The 23,172-nt window shown below is 46.8% G+C and overlaps 2 pseudogenes; one reads left to right on the top strand and one right to left on the bottom strand.

Moving 5' to 3' along the window:
* Nucleotides 1–436: 436 nt before the first annotated feature.
* On the top strand, nt 437–1,417 carry LOC142573906 (uncharacterized; annotated as a pseudogene).
* Nucleotides 1,418–8,737: 7,320 nt separating this feature from the next.
* Nucleotides 8,738–14,090, bottom strand: LOC142573886 (uncharacterized; annotated as a pseudogene).
* Nucleotides 14,091–23,172: the final 9,082 nt, after the last annotated feature.

Genomic DNA, 23,172 nt, shown 5'->3' on the forward strand with positions numbered 1-23,172 from the left:
GCAGTCTTCTTCAAGCGCCACCATCGACAGAGCAAGCTATAAAGTGGTGGAAATCGAGGCCTGCTTTCACATTGGCGGCAGCGGCAGCATCGAAGAAGCATCGTCAAAGTAACAACCTGCCTTTTCGCAGATAACGCCAGCTGTCCTGTGACGTCGCTACCGTGCTTGCTTCAACCTTGGTGGGCGTAGCCCTGCTAGCGTCTTTGCCGCAAGCCCTCTTTGTCCGGATCACGCCGCAGTCTTCTTCAAGCGCCACCATCGACAGAGCAAGCTATAAAGTGGTGGAAATCGAGGCCTGCTTTCACATTGGCGGCAGCGGCAGCATCGAAGAAGCATCGTCAAAGTAACAACCTGCCTTTTCGCAGGTTAGTATTTCGATACTTAGTACTTTTTTTTCCTATTGCTGATGCTGCTGCTGCTGCCAAATTGTGCCAAACCATGTCCTGCAATATGATATGCGCCACTTGTGAGCTAACGCTTTCTGTTTCAGACTCTATCATTGAATGTAGAGACTGTACTTCTAAATTTCACACCGGGAAATCCTCCGGAATCTCGGACACGACAATTAGGTCGAAGGGAGATGCGTACCGCCTGGCTTGGCGCTGCACGTCCTGTAGACGGCAGAAATTACGTGTGCAACCTAACAAATCTAGTGATGTTTCTGACGCGCAAGACGTGCGGCAGTTGTTAATGACCATTAACGGAAAGCTTGAACAGCTGTTGCCACTCCGAGAAGTTGTTGAGGGCATTAAAGACACTTTACAATTTCTGAGCGAACAGTACGATGAACTGCAACAACGAACGGAGCGAAATGAAAATGAGATCAAGGATCTAAAACGCAGAACCGAAAGACTTGAGGGAAACGAGAGCGATGTCAATCAGCTTCACGCTGAAATTGACCAACTTGAATGGAGGAGCCGCCGCTTAAACCTGGAATTTCATGGGATTCAGCACTCTGAAAAAGAAAACCTGCTCGAAAAGCTAAACGACGTAGCCGTGCAGCTCTAACTTCCGCAGCTCTCAGAAAATGACGTTGTTTCAGTTCACCGGCTGCCGTCAAAGAAAGAAAAGATACCGGGTATAATCTGTCGCTTCGCGAAACAAGCAGATAGGGACCGCTGGTGGAAAAGCAGACAGAAGTTGCGTGAATCGAAAAACTATGTATTCCTGCTTGAAAATGTCACGAAGAGGACCCGCGACTTGCTCTTTCAGACAAAGATATGGGCGAAGCGAGCAAACTACAAATATGTGTGGCACAGCAACGGCCGCGTTCTTGTCCGAAAAACCGACGGGGAACGCGCAGTAGCTGTTTCTACCGAGAGGGATCTTGATAAACTCGCTTAAAAAGAGTTCTTGATAACGATGGCTTGTGCAAGTGGGGAAACTTATATTGCCACAAGTATTCAGTCAGCATTTAGGCAAAACATTTCAGCAATCCTTTAAATGCTTTCATCTAAACATCCGCTCAGTTTCTAATAAGAAAAACGACCTCTCCTTGTTTTTTGAACAGCTAGGACAATCATTTGACACGATACTGTTAACAGAAACATGGTCAATGAACGATGCGGATATTTTCCGTATCCCAAATTATAGTACCTTCTACTTAAATCGGTCATACTCTCGAGGAGGCGGAGTTTGCATCCTGGTAAAGGAAGTATTCGATTGTGACTTACTGCCCGAACTTTCCGCAACAACAACTGACTATGAAATTCTAGCAATAAGAATGCATAACACCGTTATTATAGTGTGTTATCGCCCTCCCAATGGCAGCGTTAGCAAGTTTTTTGATAAATTAGAAGAAATCTTTGAGTTTGTTAATAAAAATCGGCTTGATTTAATTTTCGGAGGGGACATCAATATTAATATGATGAAAAACGATTCCCAAACTTTACAATTAGATATTTTACTGAAGGTGAATGGTTTGGTGAATGTAATAGACTTGCCCACTAGAATTACCGAATATTCATCATCTTTAATTGATATTTTTTTCACAAATATCATCCCTGAAAAAGTTAAAGCGGGTGTATTTGCCTATGACCTCAGTGACCACTTGCCTATATTTATTTGCGCCAAAGGGCACATTCGAGAGAAGGTAACGCAGCCAATGCACCAGATGCAAAAAATAACCCCGCGCAATTTGTCTATATTTCGGGAACAAATAGAAAATGCCTGTTGGGATGATGTATATAGATCCAACGAAGCAAATGGGGCCTATGAAAAATTTCTTCACATTGTAAAATCAATATATGAATCTAGCTTTCCCTCAGTGCGCGTTAAGCCAAGCAAAAAAATTCGGAAACCATGGATTAACTCTGAGCTTCTCGGACGAATCGCGCATAAAAATGTTCTCTATGGCAAGTTTATTTCAACTAAAGATATCGAATTATTCCGCCAGTTTAAAGTGTGCCGTAATCGCCTCGATAAAGATATAAAAAAGGCTAGGCGAGAATATTTTGCAAATTTCTTTGCAGCAGCTGCTGGATGCTCCGAGATTATGTGGAAAAGGCTCAGCTCTGTATTAAGGCATCATCCGCCTATCAGTAAACTTCTTAAATTAAATATTAATGGTATAGAATTATCTGGGAAGCGGCTTGCATATACATTTAATACATATTTCGCAAGTGCAGGTAGTACGCCTATGCAACCAAATGATCTTAGTAATATTCCGGTTAATAGCAACACTATCTTTCTTAAACCTGTAGATGAAAACGAAGTAATCCACATAATTAAAAATCTAAACAGCAGCAGCAGTGCGAAAGATATTGACGGCTTACAGATAAAACCTTTAAAATACGTTGTCGATATCCTGGCTCCATGCATTGCACATATTTTCAACCTTTGTCTCAATCAAGCCATTTTTCCCAGTAAAATGCAAGAAGCACGCATTAGTGTCCTATATAAAAAAGGTGACAAAAATGACATGAGCAACTATCGGCCAATATCAATACTCCCTATGTTCTCGAAGGTACTTGAAAAAATAATTTTAAATCGGCTTATGGATTTTGAGCAAAAACATAAACTTCTAAATGAATGCCAATTTGGCTTTCGCAAAGGCCTCAGCACGGAGTGTGCCTTACTTGCTCAGAAAGAGTTAATTTCAAGGGCAATTGATGAGGGAAAACTGGTTCTGGGGTTGTTTGTAGATTTTACAAAAGCATTTGATTGCGTCAATCATTCACTTCTTATTAGGAAACTCACACGTTATGGTTACCGCGGGAAGGCTGCATCCCTCATCACATGTTATCTAGAACACCGCAAGCAAAGGGTCGGTATTGATGAACTCTCTAGTGCACTGCCCGTTTCTTGTGGCGTACCACTAGGCAGTATTTTGGGCCCTTTCCTCTTTAATTTATATATTAATGATATCATTAGTATCAGTATCAAGGCAAACTATATAATTTACGCCGATGATACTAGCATATTCCTGATAAGAAAGTCGGCGGATGAATTAGTTGAGGAAGCAAACATAATTCTTCAAAAATTGCATGAATGGACACGTAAAAATTGTCTCAAAATAAACACAAACAAAACAAAAGGAATAATTTTTCGAAGCAAAAATAAAAGCGTACTAATTAATACGCCTATATTGCTAAATTCAACTCCTATCGATATAGTTCCGTACTTTAAAACTTTAGGTGTTATCTTTCAAGAAAACTTATCTTGGGATATGCATGTAAATTCCTTGGCGACAAAATTATCTCAAATAATCGGGCTTGTTTACCGTAACCGTCATATACTGCCAACAAAAATAATGATGCTGATTTTCAACACACTGTTTCTTTCTAGTCTAAACTACTGTCACTTAGTTTGGGCTACTGCCACACAGGGAAATTTGGAAAAACTTTATGTACTGCAAAAAAAATTCCTACGAGTCGTAGAAAATGTTCCAAAATATGTTCATACACGTGAATTTTTTATAAAATACAATGTAATGCCAATTACCAGTATGTACGATTATCGACTCTGTAGAGCGTACAAACAAGAAATAAAAAATGGAGCCAGCTTTCTAAGAACACTAGCGGATTTAAAAATCAACATTACAGCATATGCGACAAGGTCCAGAGAGTTTTGGAAAGTAGAAACCGTCAGAACGACATACGGACAACAAACTATTCGTAACAACTTGCCAAGGCTACTGAATAAATTACACAATGAAACCACTGGATTGGAAAATACCTCTTTTAAAGCTCTGTATAGTTATTTCTGCCTGCACTAGATTGTTTCCCTGGCGTTCGCAAATTTTTCCTTATCGAAAACAACTAGTCCCATTGTATAGTTTATATTCTTGGTTTTTTTCATTTGTTTAGTTTGTATGAGAAATGTTATTGTTACACCTTGTGTTATGATTATATCTTTCTCACCCTTGTGGTTTCTTTTTTTTGAACAGTTGCGATACCGTTGTGCCTATCATTGTTTTTATCCTTATTGGTTAGAGATGATTTTTACTATGACCTGTTAGAGCACATCTTTCTTTTTTCTTCATTTGCTTCGCATGGTTCGCGATGCTCAATATTGTGTAAAGGACATTTCTAAACAATGATGTACTACCTTTGTGCTCGCTAACGCCGCGCAAACGCCAATGCGGGGGCCTGCGGCTTCGTCAAGCTGTCCATGTGGCAGCTTTTTCTGCATGCTCCTCGCGTCATGTACTGATGCAAATAAACATCATTGTCATTGTCATTGTTTGTTCCTCTCGCCAACCTAAGCAGTTGGTTTGTCCCCAGAGCATTAACCACCTGTGACGCGATCACTCGAGGTTGACTAACACCTTGCGACTGCATAGACGCTGGAGGTAGACTACCAATGTTTTAAACGCTCAAGTCCATGGTTTAACCGGGCTCTCCAGTGGCCCTTCCGTGAGCACCAATGCCCGCGATACCTTTTATAATGCTTAAAGTCAGCTCATGGGGGTGCTATTAAGCATAAAATACTTCAAAAGTATACGCTATCCACTGATAACAAGATGAAAGTCTGATAAAATGGCCACATTGTACATTTGTTAGTTGTCTGCGAATGATTTTCTAGCTTCTCAGAGCACTGTAGTTCGAATGCTCAAACTATTTTATGCGAGCCATCTGCAATATGTATACATGCATAACTAAGTAGGCCAGTATGCGGAAGCCGCAGAACTCTCAGATGTCCCGTGCTAATTATTGTGCATAATACATGCTTTTTAGCCTTACTTACTGGATTTCTCATTTAGGCATGGTGTCATTAATAACGGAGAGATTGTGTGTTCTTCCCTCGCACACTTCTTAACCAGCATGTTTCCACTTTTCTATAGTTCATATGTCGTGGGACTTCTACAAATTGCACGTTGCGTTAAAACCAAAACGCGCCAATATACAGCCGTCGCCTTTGCGAGAAAGCAACCGTAATACCGCAACCTCAAGACGGGTGCCCTGGTAAGGTGAACATATTTGCTGTAGACCTATATCATTCGCTCTCTCTTGCATCGGTTTGTGAGGCTGTCACGGAAGCCATTGGGTCGTTTGGGCCTACTCGCTTCCAGAACTCTTGTGGCACCAGCATCGGAGGCTTCGTGATGAGCTGTATATTCAGAGCTGTAATTCCAGGGTGTGCTGTATATTCAGAGAGATGGTCTTTGTATAGGGTCATGCTTGGCTACGGTTTTGAGCGACCTGCTGTTGGCTAGCAGGGACAGAAAGCTTCTGCAAGTCTTACAAGACAAGAGTGTCGTCAGAATTTTCCGTTTAATGCACGATTTGTGATTTTCAACAAAACTGGCTGAGATGACCAAGGGATAGATCGCCTTTATGGTTTGATCGCATCGGTTATGACTGGCCTTGTCCTCACGAGAGAACTCCCCGAAAATCAAGAAATGAGGTTTGTTGACGTGAGATGTCACCTAGCTAGTGATCACGTATGCTAGGCTTACACCCCCCGTTATCAGAAGGGTCTTCTACCATTTTCATCGGCACATTCAAAGAGTGAAGCGGGAAGTGGCAACGGCTGTTCCTAGGAACGCATTAAAAAGGTCGTGTGTGCATCAAACAGAGAACAGTTTCAAGTCGCAAATTGGCTGGCTACGATGAGCGGGCTTCCCGGAATTTTCGCTGCGAAGCACTGCCGAGAAGCTTCTTCAATAAATGCAAATTGGAAGACCAATGCACTACATCACCAATGACAAGCGGAAAACCACGGTCATACCGTACATTCATAAGATTTCACATCACATCAAGCAAATTGCTTGAAGGACCCGGGTGCGAGTTGTTTTCTCGGCGCCCGACAAACTGGCACGTTTATGCAGGCTGGTCAACCGAGTCGATGAGACGACCGATATGTATAGGAAGAAACACGTGAAGAAATTCATGGATTGCTGAAGCAATGTTGTGTACGATGTTCCTTTGTCATGTGGTCTCTGCTATATTGGACAGAAGGGGCGTTGTGTTAATGACCGCCTCAGTGAGCACTCATGCTCGCTCATAACCGGCCAAGAAAGCAATCTGGCTTTCCACGTGTCGACGTGAAGCGGTTGCAAAGTACACTTTGCGTGCAGCACTATACTGAATACATGCAAGAATCACCTCACGCGCGAAATATTTGAGGCCCACGCAATCGACAGAAGAGACAAATGCATCAGCACCCCATCAATCCATCTGACAGATAAGGAGCTTGGCTACCTTGGATAGCAGATAGACTTATTCCCCGACTAACCACGTCTGCATTCGCGTCAGCATATATGGTCTGTGTATCTTCAAATAAGTCGTATGTTGATATTCTGCGCTCGTGTTTGTTTCCTTTCTTGTCCCTTCCTCGCGCAGTTCGCCCACAAGTAAAAGCAACCACCGTTAGCCTTTTACTTGGTATGGCAGGGATAACGATTACGCTTTCTGATTTTTGAAATCACGGCGCCTGTAAACACGTGCTCCGCAAGCGCGATAGTAAGAATAGGGCGACTGCTGCTGCAAGGCCACGACGTCTTCCAGATCTGGTGGGGCCATATGTCTTAGTCGCGCCGACCGTCGGCCCGCCAGCTGAGAGAAATGCCGCACGGACATAAAACTCTGCAAACTTGCTTGCTCAACAAAAGCTCCCCCGCAGGGAAAAAGAGCACACGAACACCGGCACTACACTTGGGCGCCCAGAGACAAACCCGACGCCGGGCGGTAGAAAGCAAAAGACAGGACGGGCAAAAAATGAAAGGAAAGAATACGAGAACACCCCGAAAGGCCACGTAATGTCGAGAAGAGTCGAGGCTTGTTGGCAAGTCTCTCTGGGGCGTCAGCAGACGATTATGTTTGCCATTTGTCTTTCGTCCAGCACTTGCTCGGCCAGAGAGTCTCGCGTCGACATCAATCACGCCGCCGCTACTGCGTCGCCTGGCGGCGATACGTGCTTTGGAAGCAGCTCGCAAATTTAATGGGCGCCGTAGGGCGTGTTGCGCGGCGTTATATTGCGAAGGTCTGACTCCCCTCAATTAGCATGGACGTGGCTCCAAAAGGCACGATGCTTGCATGGACGTGGAGTGCCGAAAGCAAGCCAGCCAGAAAGATGGGCGCCACGGCATGAATTGTTTGCGCCGTCATATTTCGTATCACTTGCGCAAGTGACCAGCGCCAGTAGATTATATCTGGATTCACCGCACGACGTCATGTTCGCTGGGCTGACTTGTTCTCTCAGGAGCTCTTTTGTGTACTCATACATGTGAGCCTCTCACTGAAAGCCGACGGTGTTCGACTACTTGTGTGTGCTATCGGTGTTGTATCAGCGCATCGTTCTACGACTCAGTCTTAGGCTTCGTAACATTCCTAGATTAACTAGGATTCTGTCACACAACACTCCGGTCAAAGGGCACAGAATGCGTGTTGCAGCGAAATTAGCTATCGCCACTTTTTAAGTGTCCGCCGTCAGTGACCATGTGTCACGAATTTAGGCGCCTTAGAAACAGACTGGAGACAACGTGCACATTATACAAAAAGCATTTATAACACAAAATGAATAAACAAAAAAAAACTAAGAAATACTACATATAACCCTACAACCATCCGCTAAATCACTATCTTCGCAAATCATGCACACCAAACCAACACCCAAGCTAGACTGTATCAGTTCACAATAGGGCTATAGCACCAGAACTGTCTAACCGTCACGGCATGGTGGTAGCCGATCTGACGTGTCACAAGACGCGGCCTTTGTAACGCCGACGTGGCGCAGGCGTCGGCCTCCGTCGCTGTTGGTTGACGGAACTGGTTCCCACAGTGGTGACAATGCATTCGTGACCCAAGTGGCGCAGGACGTGGCCGTAGTCGGTAGTGCGCCCGGTCGCTGACGTGGCCAAGCGGTTGCCTTCGTGGCAATGGATGGTGGCAGGTTACGGCTTCACAGGGCTGGACAGGGGCGGTGGAGCAATGCCATGACACCGTAGCCGGGACTCACGAGTTGGAGCTGTCGCCGGCCAACTCTCAGACGTCCTCTCTACGGTCCGCCTCCCCGAGGAATCCCGATCACGTCACCAGACTACAGATGGCGGTGCGTCTGCACCCGCCCATGGCCACGTTGTTGTTGTTGTTGTTGTTGTTGTTGTCGTCGTCGCCGTCGTCGTCGTTGTTGTTGTTGTTGTCGTCGTCGTCGTCGTCGTCGTCGTCTCAAAACATGGCTCATACGCACGAGGGGACTGACTGACTGAAAAACTTTATTGGTCGAAGTATTTGCAGGGAGTGGATGGAGCAGTCCATAAAGGGCCTTTCCTTATAAAGACTAGGTGGACTCCTCATTACAGGAGCCCATTGGCTATAGCCGCGGCTGGGGCACGGCCGACCAGGGCCTTCTGGCTCGCCAGGTCGGAGCAGCCGAGCAGGGCCGCCTCCCAGTCCTCCCGGGTAGGGTTTGGTATAGGGGGAAGGTGCGGGGTTGATTGGCATGCCCACACCATGTGGAAAATGTCCGAATATCTTTCCACACAGTGCGGGCACTTCCTGTGCACGCAGGGTCGAAATGTTTTTGGACTGCCGGGCACAACAGTGTTTCAGTATAGAGGCGAAGGAGTAAACGCTCCTCCGCCTTCGTAAGTCCCTTACAGGGCTTAGGAAAGATTGCTTAGCCATATTAGTATCGTTGGGTGATTTCCTTAAAGGTAAATGCCGGATTGGGGTCGGAGTCCGCAGCGAGGGGAGGCGAGTGCAATGCCCGGAGAGTGAGCGTGCGGGCAGCGGCGTCAGCCGCTTCATCGCCCTCGAGACCCTCGTGCGCGGGAGTCCATAATATCGTGCGGGACGCGGGGACCCCGAGATAATTGCTGCCTTGAAGTAAGCGGTACGCCAAATAGGGAATAAAGGCCCTTTCGATGTTTCTGCAGGCCCCTCGCGAGTCGCTAATAATGACCCGCGAGTCCTGATCTGCGGCGGCGAGCGCGATGGCCACCTCTTCCGCATGTGTTATGTCTTGTTCTTTGAACGTAAGGCCGTTTACCGCGGTGTTTTGGTGGACGACTGCGGCCGTATACCAACCCCCATGGTGCGGGCTGGAGGCGTCCACGTAGAATACTCCGTGCTTGTTCCCATAACGAAGTGCCAAAGCTTCCGCCCGCGCGAGGCGCCGGCCACTATGGTCGTCTCGTGTCATGTTGGCCGGAAGAGGGCGCACGTGCAGGGCGTATCTCCAGATTTCCGGGATGCGCACGCGCTCTTCCGTCAGTGTTGGATGATGGATGTGTAGTCGGGCAAGAAGGCGACGACCCGACGGCGTCTTTGAGAGTCTTGTGTAGTGGTTCGTCAAGTGTGCTTCTCGCAGTTCTGCGAAGGTGCTGACCATTCCCAAGCCGAGGAGGCGCTGGTTGGATGTGTTGACCGAGATGTCCAGAGCACGCTTGTAAATTTTGCGGAGAATCACATCGAGGGCGTTCTCGTGAAACCTGCGAAGGTGGAGGTAAGGGGTCGAGTACAACACTCGACTGGTTAAGAATGCGTGCGCCAGCCGCAAGGCGTCTTTGCACCGTAACCCCCCACGTTTATTGGAAACCCGGCGAACCATGCGGCCCACCTGGTCCCCTACCTTGCGCAGTTTGACCAGTGTTGTGTCGACTCGGCGGTGTTTATGAATAAAGAGACTCAGTACTCTGATCTCATCGTGTTCTGTGATGGGTCCATTTGGGAGGGACAATTCGATTTTGGTAGTGCACTTCGGCGAGGGGCGAATGTGCACAAATTGCGATTTGGCCGGCGAGCATTGAAGGCCGCAGCGGCGGGCGTAGGCATCCACGATCTCCACCGCTTGCTGCAGGTTGGCTTCAATGTCTCCTACCGATCCGTGTTTAGCCCACATGGTGATGTCGTCGGCATACAGCGCGTGCTGTATGCCTTCTACATACCCCAGCTGAGCCGGGAGTTTCAGCATTGCCAAATTGAATAGTAGGGGTGAGAGGACCGCGCCCTGCGGGGTACCTCTGGTGCCTAATTGGTAGGGGCCGTGTTCTTCATCTTGTATCCGGATGTACGACTGCCGGTCGGAGAGAAATTGCTTAATGTATTGAAACGTGTTGTGTCCACAGTTGGTTTAGGAGAGGTGTGTGAGAATTATGTCGTGTGTGACATTGTCGAAAGCCCTCTTCAAATTGAGGGCGAGTACTGCCTTGTCATTGAGGGGGTACTCGACGGGATTTAGAATTTCGCGGTCTGGTTGAAGCAGAACATCCTGCGTGGAGCGGTGCGGGCGGAAACCGAACATGGTGTCTGCGAAAACGTTTTGGTTTTCCAGAAACTCGGACAGCCTATCTCGCACCATAGTCTCCATCAGCTTTCCCGCACAAGACGTGAGGGAGATGGGGCGGAGGTTGTCCGTGGTTATGGCTTTGCAGGCTTTCGGAATGAAAGTGACCAGGGCGGTCTTCCATTCGATTGGGAGGGGTGCCTCACCAAGCCAGATTGAGTTTATGTATGCGAGGAGCGCCTCGTAGGCCGGATTGGCATGAGTGGCAAGTAATTTTACTGTTATTTTGTCTCTTCCCGGCGCCGTTCCTCGCTTCATTTGAGTGAAGCCGCCTTCAGGTCATGGAGCCGGAACGGTTGGTCCAGCTCCGCGTTCTCGGAACCTGCATACGAGTACGCTGGCCCTCGGGGGTCCTGTTGTATACAGATGTATTGATCGCGTAGCTTGATGCTAATTTTGAGATGTCTCCGTCGAAGCTATGGATAGCCCGTTGGAGATGTTCTTGTGTCTCGGCTCTGGTTTGAGTCGGATCGATCAAGGCGCGCAAGAGGCACCAGGTGCTCCGGCTAGACATTTGTCTAGCGGCCGTGTTGCATCGGTCCACCCAATTCGAGTCGGCGAGCTGGGTCGCGTACTCTGCCGCTCGTTGGGTGAGCTCGGCGATGCGAATTTTGAGCTTCCGATTTTGTTTTTGGCTGAGCCACCTGCGGACGAGGCTGTGCCCCACCTCTCATAGGTGCAGGAGGTGGTTGTCCACCTCCGGCGTGGCTTCCGATAGTTGAACTTCAGGTTCTGTCGAACGAAGGTGTGAAACCAATTCTTGTGACCCCTCGTGGTAACCTTGTTCATGAGTAGGGGCCGAATAAGTGTAGTTTTGCCGGAACTTGGTCCAGTCGGGTAGGCGGGCTTGGGCGTGGGATCTTGCTAATGGTTTGCATCTGACGTTTGTGTTGAGTATGCAGTGGTCACTGCCGAGGGTTTCCTCGGTGTTGGCCCATTCTGCGCGTCTAATGTTTCTGGTGAAGGTAAGGTCCGTACACGTGTCCCGAGTCACGGAGTTACCCACCCGCATTGGATGTGCAGGATCGGTGTGGAGTCAGGCCCAGTGTGGACGCAAGTTCCGCTAGCTTGTGCCCGCGCTTCACGCACGTACCCCCAGAGCGTGGCTGCGAGCGTTGATATCGCCCACGATTACCAGAGGGTCCCTGCCCGCAGCCTTCAGGGCGCGACTGAAGAGGGCTGTGGAAGTTACATTTTTGAGCTTGGGAGAACAATAGATGTTGAGTATATGTAATGGTGTGTATTGTTTTTTAAGCGGAAGATGGGTGACCATCACATAGGAATAATCAGTATTGAGTTCCAAATCAACCTCGTTGGCTGTATAATTTTTGTGCACGCAGATACAGGAAGAGGGGTCCTGCTGGAACGTGGTATAATTTGTAAGGGTGGCGCCATTCCCTGGCTCCTGGAGGGCAGCCACCACGGGGAGTGAAGCGAATGTTGACAGGAAAAGCCGGAGGTCTGCCCGTTTGGCGCGGGAGCGGAATCCCCGGCAGTTCCATTGGGTAACTTGGATAGGGGTGGCCGAATTGGTACGGGGAGAGCGCCTAATTGAAGGGCTGTCCGCCATGGTCATTGAAGGGAAAGTCCGATTGCAGGGACGCTGCTCCGTACTCCGAAGCCAGCACTCGCGGGGAGGGGAGCATCCTCCATTCCGGAGAGCGAGCAGCTGTCATTGTCTTCTGCTTCAGTTTCAATGGTGCGGCGCGACGTCTTCGGACAGCGGCCAGACACGTCTTTGATAAGACCGCTGGTTCGTCGGACGCCAGGCGAGGATTTGTTGTGCGACGATTGTCGGTATGTTTTCAGTTATTTTGGCGATGGCGGAGGTGATTGCCGCGGAAATGTGACTTTCTAGGGTATTGAAACGGGCGTCCATTCGTGCCCCTGACGGCCCTCAAGGACAGCTTCCGCGCTCAGTGCTGCCTATAGTGCCGCGGGCTCACTCTCCATAGCCTCGGTTGCGGGGGTAGAGGGGGGAGTGGTAGGCTGTTTTGACTGCGATTCCAGGAACGCAATTTTCTTGAGCAGCATCTCAATTTGACCCTCGAGAGCTGCTATCTTGGCCTGCTCGGCACTGCGTGCCGCAGGGGGGAGGAGGAGGAGGCTGCCCTGCCCGTACCGCTCACCTGCATTCCGTGTTTCACGGCGTTGGCCCAGGCCCTGGCCTCGCCGCGTGGTGGCGACGTCGACAGCTTTCCAGTGCCGCCTTGTGGTGGCGGCTGCGTCGGTGGTCGCTTGCCGGCTCTTCCAGTAGGTGGCGCCGGCTTCTCGGTGCTGCTGGTGTTGCTGTCGTCCCGGCTCGGTCACTCACCAGGGAGGCCAAGATGGTGGCTCTTCTTCTTGGCCGCCATTTTCCTCTTTTTCCCACCCTTTGGGGCGGCCATCTTGTGTGTGCGCAATTTTGACGCACAATCCCGCGAGTTTGTGGCGTGTCCACCGCCACAAACAGAGCACCGCGGAACACACTCGTGAGGGGCCCGCACCCCCTCCACAAGCGGGGCTTGTTGACCGCAGAGTCCGCATGTGTCCTGCTGCGTGTTGGGACAAACATCCGCTCGGTGGCCGACAGCCCCACACAGGCCGCAGGCCGGGATTGTCCGGTAGTAGGTTTGCACTGGGGTGCGCATGTTCTCATAGTGCACAAAACGCGGTTTCTCCCTGCCGGCGAAGGTTACCCGTGCTTTGTTAGAGGAGCCGAATTTCCTCACCTCAACGATGGTGCCTGCTCTCCATTGCACCTGCTGCCGAAGCGATTCAGTGGTGTCAGAGTTGCTGACGACGATAACGCCGTGGTAGACATCGCCTCCGTCTTGTCTGAAGTATCCGTGGAGCGGAATCGCCGCACGCTCGGTGTTGATTGAGAAGTCCCCGAGGAGCTGATCTGCCGCCGCCGGGTTCGGGGTGTGAATCAATATCAGGTTTTGTTCACGAGACGGCAGAACCGTAACGGACTTTGCCACCTCGTGACCGAGGTAGGCCGTAATGGCGGCACCGTAGCGGTTCTCCGAAAAGGCTTGGTGCAGCGACACATGTTCGCGTGGCTTGAGCACGACCACGAAGTCATCAGGGCCCGGTTTTGGAAATGGGCAAGGCTTCCATTTGGTAAGGGCCTTGCCTTTGCCTCCCGCAGCGCGCGAGGCAGGAGGCTGCGTCTTGCGGGCCGGTGTGCCGGAGGCCGGGGCGGTGGTGGACGCCGCCGTCTTGGCTTGAACGAGCGAGCGACGCGCGACCGCTTCATTGAGAGATTGGTGCCGAAATGTAGGAATAGGAGCGGAGGTTTGATCTTCTGATGTTTAAACCGTCATCCAGGCCATGGCGTCGGGATCGTAACCCCTCAGGAATGACGCGGGAGCCGTCATTTTACCTCGGGAAGCCGGTTCGACGCCGCCGGGCGTCGGCGTCGCCGTGTGGCCTAACGGCGTCGCCCGCGTAGGTGGGTGTAATTCGGTCGTAAAATCTTCAAAGGTGGTCCCACCTGGCGAACATTAGTATCCACGTGGTCCAGACGGTTTGCTGCGTCGATTGACGTTGGTCTTGTAGGGGTGCAGAGGATTGAGCCATGACTCCAGCCGAAAATCGACGGAGCCGATACACCACACGTCTTTCGCCGTCACGCGCTAGCAGCGTTCCGCACGAGGGGGATTGGCCAGATCGGATGGTACACCCAACAACATACCGAAAGAGGTAAAGGCGAACATTCAGAAGGAAGCACTTGGCAACTAACTGATAACACAGATTTTGAGAGGGCCTATATATAAACTGAGAAAACAAAAAATTAAAATAAAACTAAGAACTAAACAAAAATATACTGCGGTCGGCACTCTTGCAGCGTAACCTTTGGGAGCGTTCAGTGAGCTTGTGCAGAGCAGTAATCATCGAACCATGGTTTGCGCCAAAATTGAGAGGCACCAAAAGACAAAATGCTTGGTCTTCTTAAACCCAGTTTACTAGTTGGCAATGTGAGGAATATTCCGCAGAGGGAGGAGAAGCGGCGGCAAGAAAGAAAGAAATGGACAATAGTTTCTAATTCATTACACAAGGAGCAGAGGTCAGTTGCGGATAAACCAGGTCTATGAAGGTAAAAACTTAGGCGGGGAACTCTACAGTGTAATCTTGATAACGTCGCCTCTCATTGGCGTCAAACGCATTTGTTCGTCTTCCACAGAAATTTTAGATGCCGAAAATTATCGGCGGGAAGTATGGATGATCCATTACAATTCAACAATAAAAGGCGTTTAATCTTGCTCCTGTTATAAAAAAGAAATCAGGAAGAACGTTTCAGACCAGACTATGTAGTGATAACGATACGAGCGAGTCAGCTGATTCATTTAAAAAGATTTCAATTCAAGTATGCGCGCAGGAAAAAGTGTTGCGCCAGCTCATCTGCCCTGTTCTTTTCCTTCCTTTTTTGCCCTCACCTCGCGCTTCACGTGAATTCTCTTCAGGTGACTTCATTTTTGTCTTCTTTTCTCTTTCTCTTCGCACATTTCTGCTTTTTGCCGACCGGCATCGTCATCGTCCTCCCAGTAGACGCATGTACGTGGCTCGCTTGTCAATCGTGAGACCCTGCGAGCCCCCTATTCTTAAGCACGCCAAGCAAATAATTCAAAAATTGACCCTGTCAGATTTCTAAATGAATGATAATGCTGCTTCAATCGCGAACGAAATATTCGTGCGCAAGCATGCCTTATTTTTCTTATGACAGCAACACATTCTCTCGCCATACCAGCTATAAGAACCAGTGCCTATTAAGGATATTACCTCAACATTTGTTAAACATTGGTATCGCTTTTTATTGGCAGGGTGTACGGTAATATGCACAACTACTTTTCATAATAGGTTGCTGTTATTGAAGTGGTTAGATGTATTCTTGTGGCAATGACCCGGAGCCAGTAAATCGCTTTACTACCAAGTTAAATAACATTGGTGCAGGAAAAGCGTTCCGTAACTCACTAGAGAAAGAAAGCCAATGAGCAAAACGAGAACAAGGTGAAAGCGGGAGCCAAGTTTCGACAACTGGACTTGTCTTTTTCAAGGCGACATATGGTTTCCTCCGCACAGTACACATAGGTACGGTGCTTGTAAAGGGGAGAGTGGGATAAAAGGATGGAGGAAGCAACGAACGAGGTTGTGTTAGCAGCAAGGGTGAAAATTGAAAAGAAAAGTGGGCTATTCAGCGTCGGTGCAAGAATGTGAGGTAGCGTCATGTGTCATCCGGTTGACCTGTCCATGTAAGCTCCTTTTTTCGTGGAAGGGGCTTGGACGACGAAAAGGGGGTGAGGGATTATCTGCTCTATTGGAGGTCGGTGAACTATCCTCTATCTGAAAGACAGAATAAAGGTCGCGTTAGAAAGTGGTGCTCGTGGAAAAAATAATGAATATATCTATAAAAAAAGAAAACGAAAGAAAGGAAGAGAAAAAAATAACTAAGCAACCCAGTTAGAAATAAAAATAACTAGGTGCTGTTGTCTATAGTTTGAGATTTAGCATATCCAATAGATTCTAAAGCTCCCTTTGAAACATCTATGCCTATTGGTTGCAATGTCTTGGTTGCAAGACATTGCAACCAAGAACCTTGGATGCCTATTGGTTGCAATGAGATATGATTATCAGTATTTTCTGTCTCACGCAGAACTGAAATTTGTCTGTGGGATGTAGAGTTGAAGATCATCAAAGTTACGACCTGTTTGGTTGAAATGCTCGGCGACGGCTTTGGGAAGCTTTTTAGCTGTGTCCGTGCGATGTCCGTTTAATCTGGCGTTCAGTGACTGTCCCATTTCGCCAACATGTTGTATCATGTTTTATGGGGTATTTACGTGCCAAACCCACTTTCGGATTATGAGGCACGCCGTAGTGGAGGACTCCGGAAATTTTGACCACCTGGGGTTCTTTAACGTGCACCTAAATCTAAGTACCACGGGTGTTTTCGCATTTCGCCTCCATCGAGATGGAGCCGCCGTGGCCAGGATTCGATCCTGCGACCTCGGGCTCAGCAGCCCAACACCATAGCCACTGAGCAATCACGGCGGGTCATATTGTTTCATACAGATGGAACATTCCAACCTACAAATTACATGGGAACTAGTGCAAGTAAAACTAGTGTTCACTTCGTCTGTATATAGCTATTTGCGGTGCTTTTAATTTTTTTTTCATTGATAGGATATAAGGAGATGTTGACGCACAATTTAAGGCACCGGCTACTCCTTATCTATTCAATGGTTTCATCATACAACATACAGGGTTCCAGACTACATATCAAATAACCTTTTCACACAAGCACCAGGACTTATCACGCAACCTTTTCACAGGAAGACTATGCCGTAAGAAACACATGGTACATACACTATACAAGGTGAATGTCTCCACAGTTATGTAGCTAAAGGTATTAAAATACAAATGATATTGTCGCCTACTAACACAGTCTCTACTGGGCGGGTGGTACATACATCGTGTAAATGCATTATCACATATAGTCACAACAGAACAGTCAACATAGCATATTTCACAAACACATGCATGTATACAGCGACATTGAAATGTCGAAACTTCTTTTCAACGTTTTCATCGACGGAAAATGTGCTCCAGCTGAGTTTGACAAGTGTCCACTGCCATCCTACGAACATTGGGAGCCGCATCGACACGTATGCAGCCTACAAGAAGGCGGAACCGTCAGTGTCAACTTGGGGCGTGTAACCGGCGCAGCTACGCCGTTGCGTTAGACGGAATTTTTTCTGCTTACGCAGGTTGGTGATTGTTTTAAGGATTCGTGTCACATTGATCTGCATGTTTTGCCGGTTTCGCCATAGATTGTGTTTGCAAGCGCACAGTCGCGATGTGTCAAGCGTTCTGAGCGGCGACGCTTTGTCCTATTGCGTAGTTATGCTTTTTTATTTTCTCTTGTTACTTTTTTGTGGGGATGTCGAGTTGAATCCCGGACCCGGTATGCAAGGTACATTAGACATGCTTCTGGAAGGACAGAATGAAATTAAATCGAAATTAGAAGCTATTGAAGCAAACCAGGAGGAGAGTATGACTGCATTACATGACCTGATGAAGCGAATCGAGAGCTTAGAAGAAACTATCGAACAGTTTGAAGGCATTAAATCAACCTCAACCACATGCAGGAAACAATGCGAAGAGAGCCAAACTGTGGTGAAGAACTTATTGAAGAAAGTCGATGATCTGGAAAACAGAAGTCGACGTTCTAATTTGCTATTTTACGGAATTTCTGATACAGAGACTGACGAGCCTCCCGAGACGTCTAAAGGACACGTCATGGAAATAGTGTCTGACCTTGGTGTAGGCCCCATGCACATTGAAGTAGCGCACAGACTGGGGAAACACCATGAAGGAAGGAAACGACCTATCATTGCTAAATTTGCTTCTTTGAAAGAAAAACAAAGCATCTTAGCCAACGCGAAGAAGCTGAAAGGGAAAACTGTTAGTATATCGGAAGATTTCTCTGAGGCTATACGTCGCAAAAGGACATTCCTGTGGGATTTTTCGAAGCTGCATAAGAGTGAAGGCACTCGTGTAAAACTGAAGTATGATGTTCTGCACCTAAATGATACAAAATATGTGTATGACGAAGGTCTAGGGCAAGTTGTTGAGAGTGCATGATACAAGGCGGTATCAGTATCTAACATTTATTTTTTGGTTGTGAACTGCCGAAGCATCAGAAATAAGGCGGAAAATTTGGAAAACCTACTGCGCATGACAGAGCCCTCCATGGTTCTGGGCACAGAATCATGGCTTCATTCTGATATCGGAGATAGTGAAGTTTCTGCAGCTGATTACACATGCTACAGGAAAGACAGGAACAGTCACGGAGGGAGTGTCTTTATATTAGTTCATCATACTATATCTTGCTCCCCTCTTGAAGTGCCAGTTGGGTCATACGAAGCTGTCTGGTGCCGGATTAGGTTGCCAAACGGGAAAGGTTTATCTGTTTGCTCCTTCTATAGGCCCCCTGGAAGCTCGGTTGATATAATGCGAGAATTGTACAAAACAGTAGAAATGATACAAGCAGAGTGCCTTGTGATAGGAGGAGACTTCAACTTACCAGAGCTCTGTTTTAATCAACAATCTAGCTCGTGCGGAGCTGCCTCTGGTGCAGGAAAAGAATTCGTAAACATCATGCATGACTTCGCATTGACCCAGATGGTGACCCAAGCAACTCGACTAACCAATATATTAGATTTAGTACTGACAAATCGGGCAGCTTGGGTTTCGTCCACTTTAGACCTGCCAGGAATCAGTGATCATGAATCAGTTTTTTGTCAAACGCAGGTGTCGTATGAAAAAGCAAAATCGAATGCAGCAAGAAAGATATATAATTACTCGAAAGCTAATACTACAGAAATAGACTTAGCGTTAGAAGCTTACTTTCCGCTTTACGAGGGCTAGTCAGAAACTTGCAGTGTTTATGATCTGTGGCTTAGTTTCAAAAACAAAATGTTAGATTTACAGGAAAGGTTTGTTCCTTCATGGGTGCAGTCGCCAAGGCGTTGGAAGAATAAGCCATGGTTCAATGCTGATTTACGATGCCTTCATAGCAAACGCCAAAGAGCGTTTAAAAGATATAAGAAGAATCGAAACCCCTTGACGAAAACAAACTTTGAGGCGGCTAACAATGCTCTACAGATGGCTGTTGCAAAAGCTAAAAAGGGCTTCCTTGACTCCTTCTCGTCAAGGTTCCAAAAGAACCCAAAGGAATTTTGGCGATACGTCAAACGCAATGGTAAAGATAATGTAGGCATTCCAACCATAGCGCACAATGGCCACATGATAGATGGCAGTCTTGAAAAAGCAAACTCCTTCAAATGATTTCTTCAGTTCGGTATTTCGGCCCAGCACAACTTGTGACATCCCTTATCAGCCAGTTCACCTTAATCCTATGGTACCCATAGAAATAGATGAAAGGGGAATTACTGCATTACTTCAACGACTAGATGTGTCCAAAGCTGGAGGCCCTGATGGTTTGTCCAATGGCCTTTTAACGTTGTGTGCCGAATCTGTATCTCCTTTTTTAGCTCTCCTATTCAAGGAATCCTTGCTCACTAGTTCTCTTCCTGCAGATTGGAAGCTTGCCTGCGTGTTCCCTATTCATAAGACCGGGCCTCGGGAATTGGTCTCTAATTACCATCCTATATCCTTAATAAGTAATGTCTGTAAAACTCTAGAGCACATCCTATATACGAACATAATCAATCGTCTCAATCCCTTATTAAAACCAAATCAGCACGGCTTCCGGCAAGGGACATCCTGTGTTACACAACTAACCGAGTTTGTTCATGAGGTATGCGAAGCTATGGATCGTTGTAGCATCATTGACTGCATATTGATTGATTTTAAAAAGGCTTTTGACGTAGTAGATCATGGTCTTTTAGCCCACAAGTTGCGTTGTTTAAATGTGAATGAGAAGGTTGTAGAATGGATTAGGGAATATTTAAGTTTAAGGTGTCAGTATGTCACAATAAGCGGAGCCAAATCAAATGTAACTTCCGTCACGTCAGGCGTCCCACAGGGGTCAGTTTTGGGACCGTTGCTTTTTCTTGTGTTCATTAATGACATATCAGAGAATATTACTTCCCACATGCGACTCTTCGCTGATGACTGTGTAGTCTACACAGAAGTGAAAAATTCCCAGGATTCGCTTGCTTTGCAGGAAGACCTAAATACATTGCACCGGTGGTGCGAACAGTCGCACATGAATATAAATTTGCTAAAAACAGTGCACATGTGTTTCACGAAGAACAAGAATGCACCTAATGACGTCTATAACATAAACGGCGACTTATTGGAAACTGTTCTCGAATATAAGTATTTAGGTGTGTACATCACCTCAAAACTATGTTGGCATCGACATGTTGATTATGGTGCTGGGAAAGCTTGCAAAATGTTGGGTTTTTTGCGCCGTAACACGAGAATGTTTCCGCAATACTCTAGGGATTTACTATTTAAAACGTATATTAGGTCCGCGTTGGAATATGCTTGTACTGTATGGGGGTCGCCGACAAAGACCGACAGACAAAAATTAGATAGAATCCAGAACTTAGCGGCCCTCTATGTTTCTGGGAATAATAGTAGATACATTAGTGTGTCTGGCATAAAACAGGAATTAGAATGGGAACCCCATGAAGTAAGTAGAAGAAAGCTAAGGCTTAAATTTTTTTATAACATATATTACAATAAGGTCGCTATTCCTAGGGAGAAGTACATTTTTCATCCACACTACAGATCCGAGCGGGTTGATCATAACTATAAAGTGCGTGAATTCAGGTCAAGAACCGATATGTTCAAGATGTCGTTTTTTCCTCACACTGTTCGAGAATGGAATGCTTTATCTTCATTTCTTGTTAAAATTACTGACAATGAAGTGTTTGCATTGTCATTGTGACTGCCATTGTAATATTTTTTTTCTTTTGTACAACCCAATCCCCCCACAGTAAGCCACTATGGCGCTGTGGGTAAATAAATAAATAAAATAAACAAATAAAAAAGGAACAATAAAAGCGTTAATAACGTCCAACAATGCCGCTATCTTCAAGAAAAGTCTTTAGTGCTTTTAAAGCGCTCTTCTGCAAGGACGTTGTTGGCCAAAGACCCAGAAGTTTCTTTAAACTGAAAGGTCTGCGGTCTAATTTAATTAGGGTTGACTTAAGTCGGCATCTTGGTGTGTCGTAATGTGGGCAATCTAGAAGGAGGGGATATATACGTCTACAAATCCAAAATCACATTCAGGGGTTTCCGCACGGCCAATTCTGTGTAAGAAATGCTTTGTGTAGGCAGTGCCTAGCCTTAATCGATGAATGAGGGTTTCCATAGTTCTGTCTAATGACAATGAAAATTTGAATTCAGTTAACGGATCAATATGATATAAGTCCAAGCTCTTAGAATTCTGCTCAAACCAAGTGTTTCTACGCATTTTAAAGCCGTTGTCCTTATAATGCAGCGTAATTCATTCTTTGATATATTGGAAGCGGAACCGCATCATCTTTTAGGTGTGCTTGTCGTGCTGCTGCATTGGCTGCTGTGTTGCCAGGTATGTTACAATGTCCTGGTATTCACTGGAATGGTATTGTATGTTTCGCTTCGCTTGCCTTTGTGAGGTGTTTAAGTGTTTCGTGTATTATACAAAATTTCAATGTTTTCCCTTTTGTGCTGCAGAGTGATGTTAGAGCCACCTGTGAATCTCTGAATATTAGCCATGGTTGCGCATCTCTTACTGACAGTATAAATTTTATCGCACATAGGATTGCGAACAGTTCAGCCGTTGTGGACGAAGTCACACGAAATAAATGATTCTTGTTCGTTGAGGTGCAGTATAACGAATGATGAAGTTGAAGAGCTTGCTGTACTGGAGCCATCTGTGTAGACGTGTGTGTATCCTGAATACCGCATTTATATCTGGTAAAGTACTAGCTGTTGAGCAGCTTAAATGAACATTTCTCGTTTTCTGAATATCCCGTCTACTGACAATTCGATTTGTGGAACTGTAAGCAGCCATGGAGGATATTCGACGTCTGAGTTCCAAATTTCATTTCTTGGCAATATGTGAAGATTTTCTCGAATTTCTATATGAACATAACTTCTATCGCGTTTCATTATGTCTAGAGCCAATGGGCGGCTTTTATCCTGTGTTTGAAGACGGAAATAGTGTCGGCATGTTTCTGTAGTTCCCATAACTGGAAATGGTGATTGGCGAGCCTCAGCTATTACAACAGAGCTAGAAGTCGCTCGTGGAACTCCTAGACATATACGTAGTTCTCTAGCTAAAAGTCTTCGAGTTCGCTCTTCTGGCGTGTGCGAAAGTCCGTGTAAGATTGGCGCGGAATACGCAATTTTTGTCGTATTAATGCATTCTAAGCACTCGGCATGGACGATACTGATCCGCCCAATGATGTACCTGCAAGTCTGCTAAGTACAGTCACTGTGGCATTGACCTCGTTTTCGAATTTTTTTTATGTGGGATGCCCAGGATAGCTGCCTATCAAGTATTATGCTAAGAAATATATGCTGTGTGACAATCATTAGAGGGTGTCCTTCCAGATTAAGGGTAAATTTTTTTAACTGCCTCCGAGTGAAGGGCAATACAGCTGTATTTGCGTGTGATAGAACCATTCCTCTCTCTCTCAAAAATTGGCTAATGATATTTATGCCGTCTGGCAATGCCATCTGAAGTATTTGAGCATTAGACCCAGAGTGAGTGAGTGAGTGAAATAACTTTATTTCGGTCCAGAGAAGACGCAGGGGAGGCCCCGCGCCACCAGGCTAGTCCCACGTAGGGACCGCCAAGCCGATCTGATGTCCAAATACACGCATCATCTGCATACAGTGAAAACTTTAACTGTGATGGCAGTCTTCTTGTTAAATCAGCCATGACGCAATTAAAAAGAAAGGGGCTGAGTACGCTTCCCTGTGGTACTCCTTGTTTGACAA

The sequence above is a fragment of the Dermacentor variabilis genome, chromosome 3, assembly GCF_050947875.1.
Source record: "Dermacentor variabilis isolate Ectoservices chromosome 3, ASM5094787v1, whole genome shotgun sequence".
Classification (NCBI taxonomy): domain Eukaryota; kingdom Metazoa; phylum Arthropoda; class Arachnida; order Ixodida; family Ixodidae; genus Dermacentor; species Dermacentor variabilis.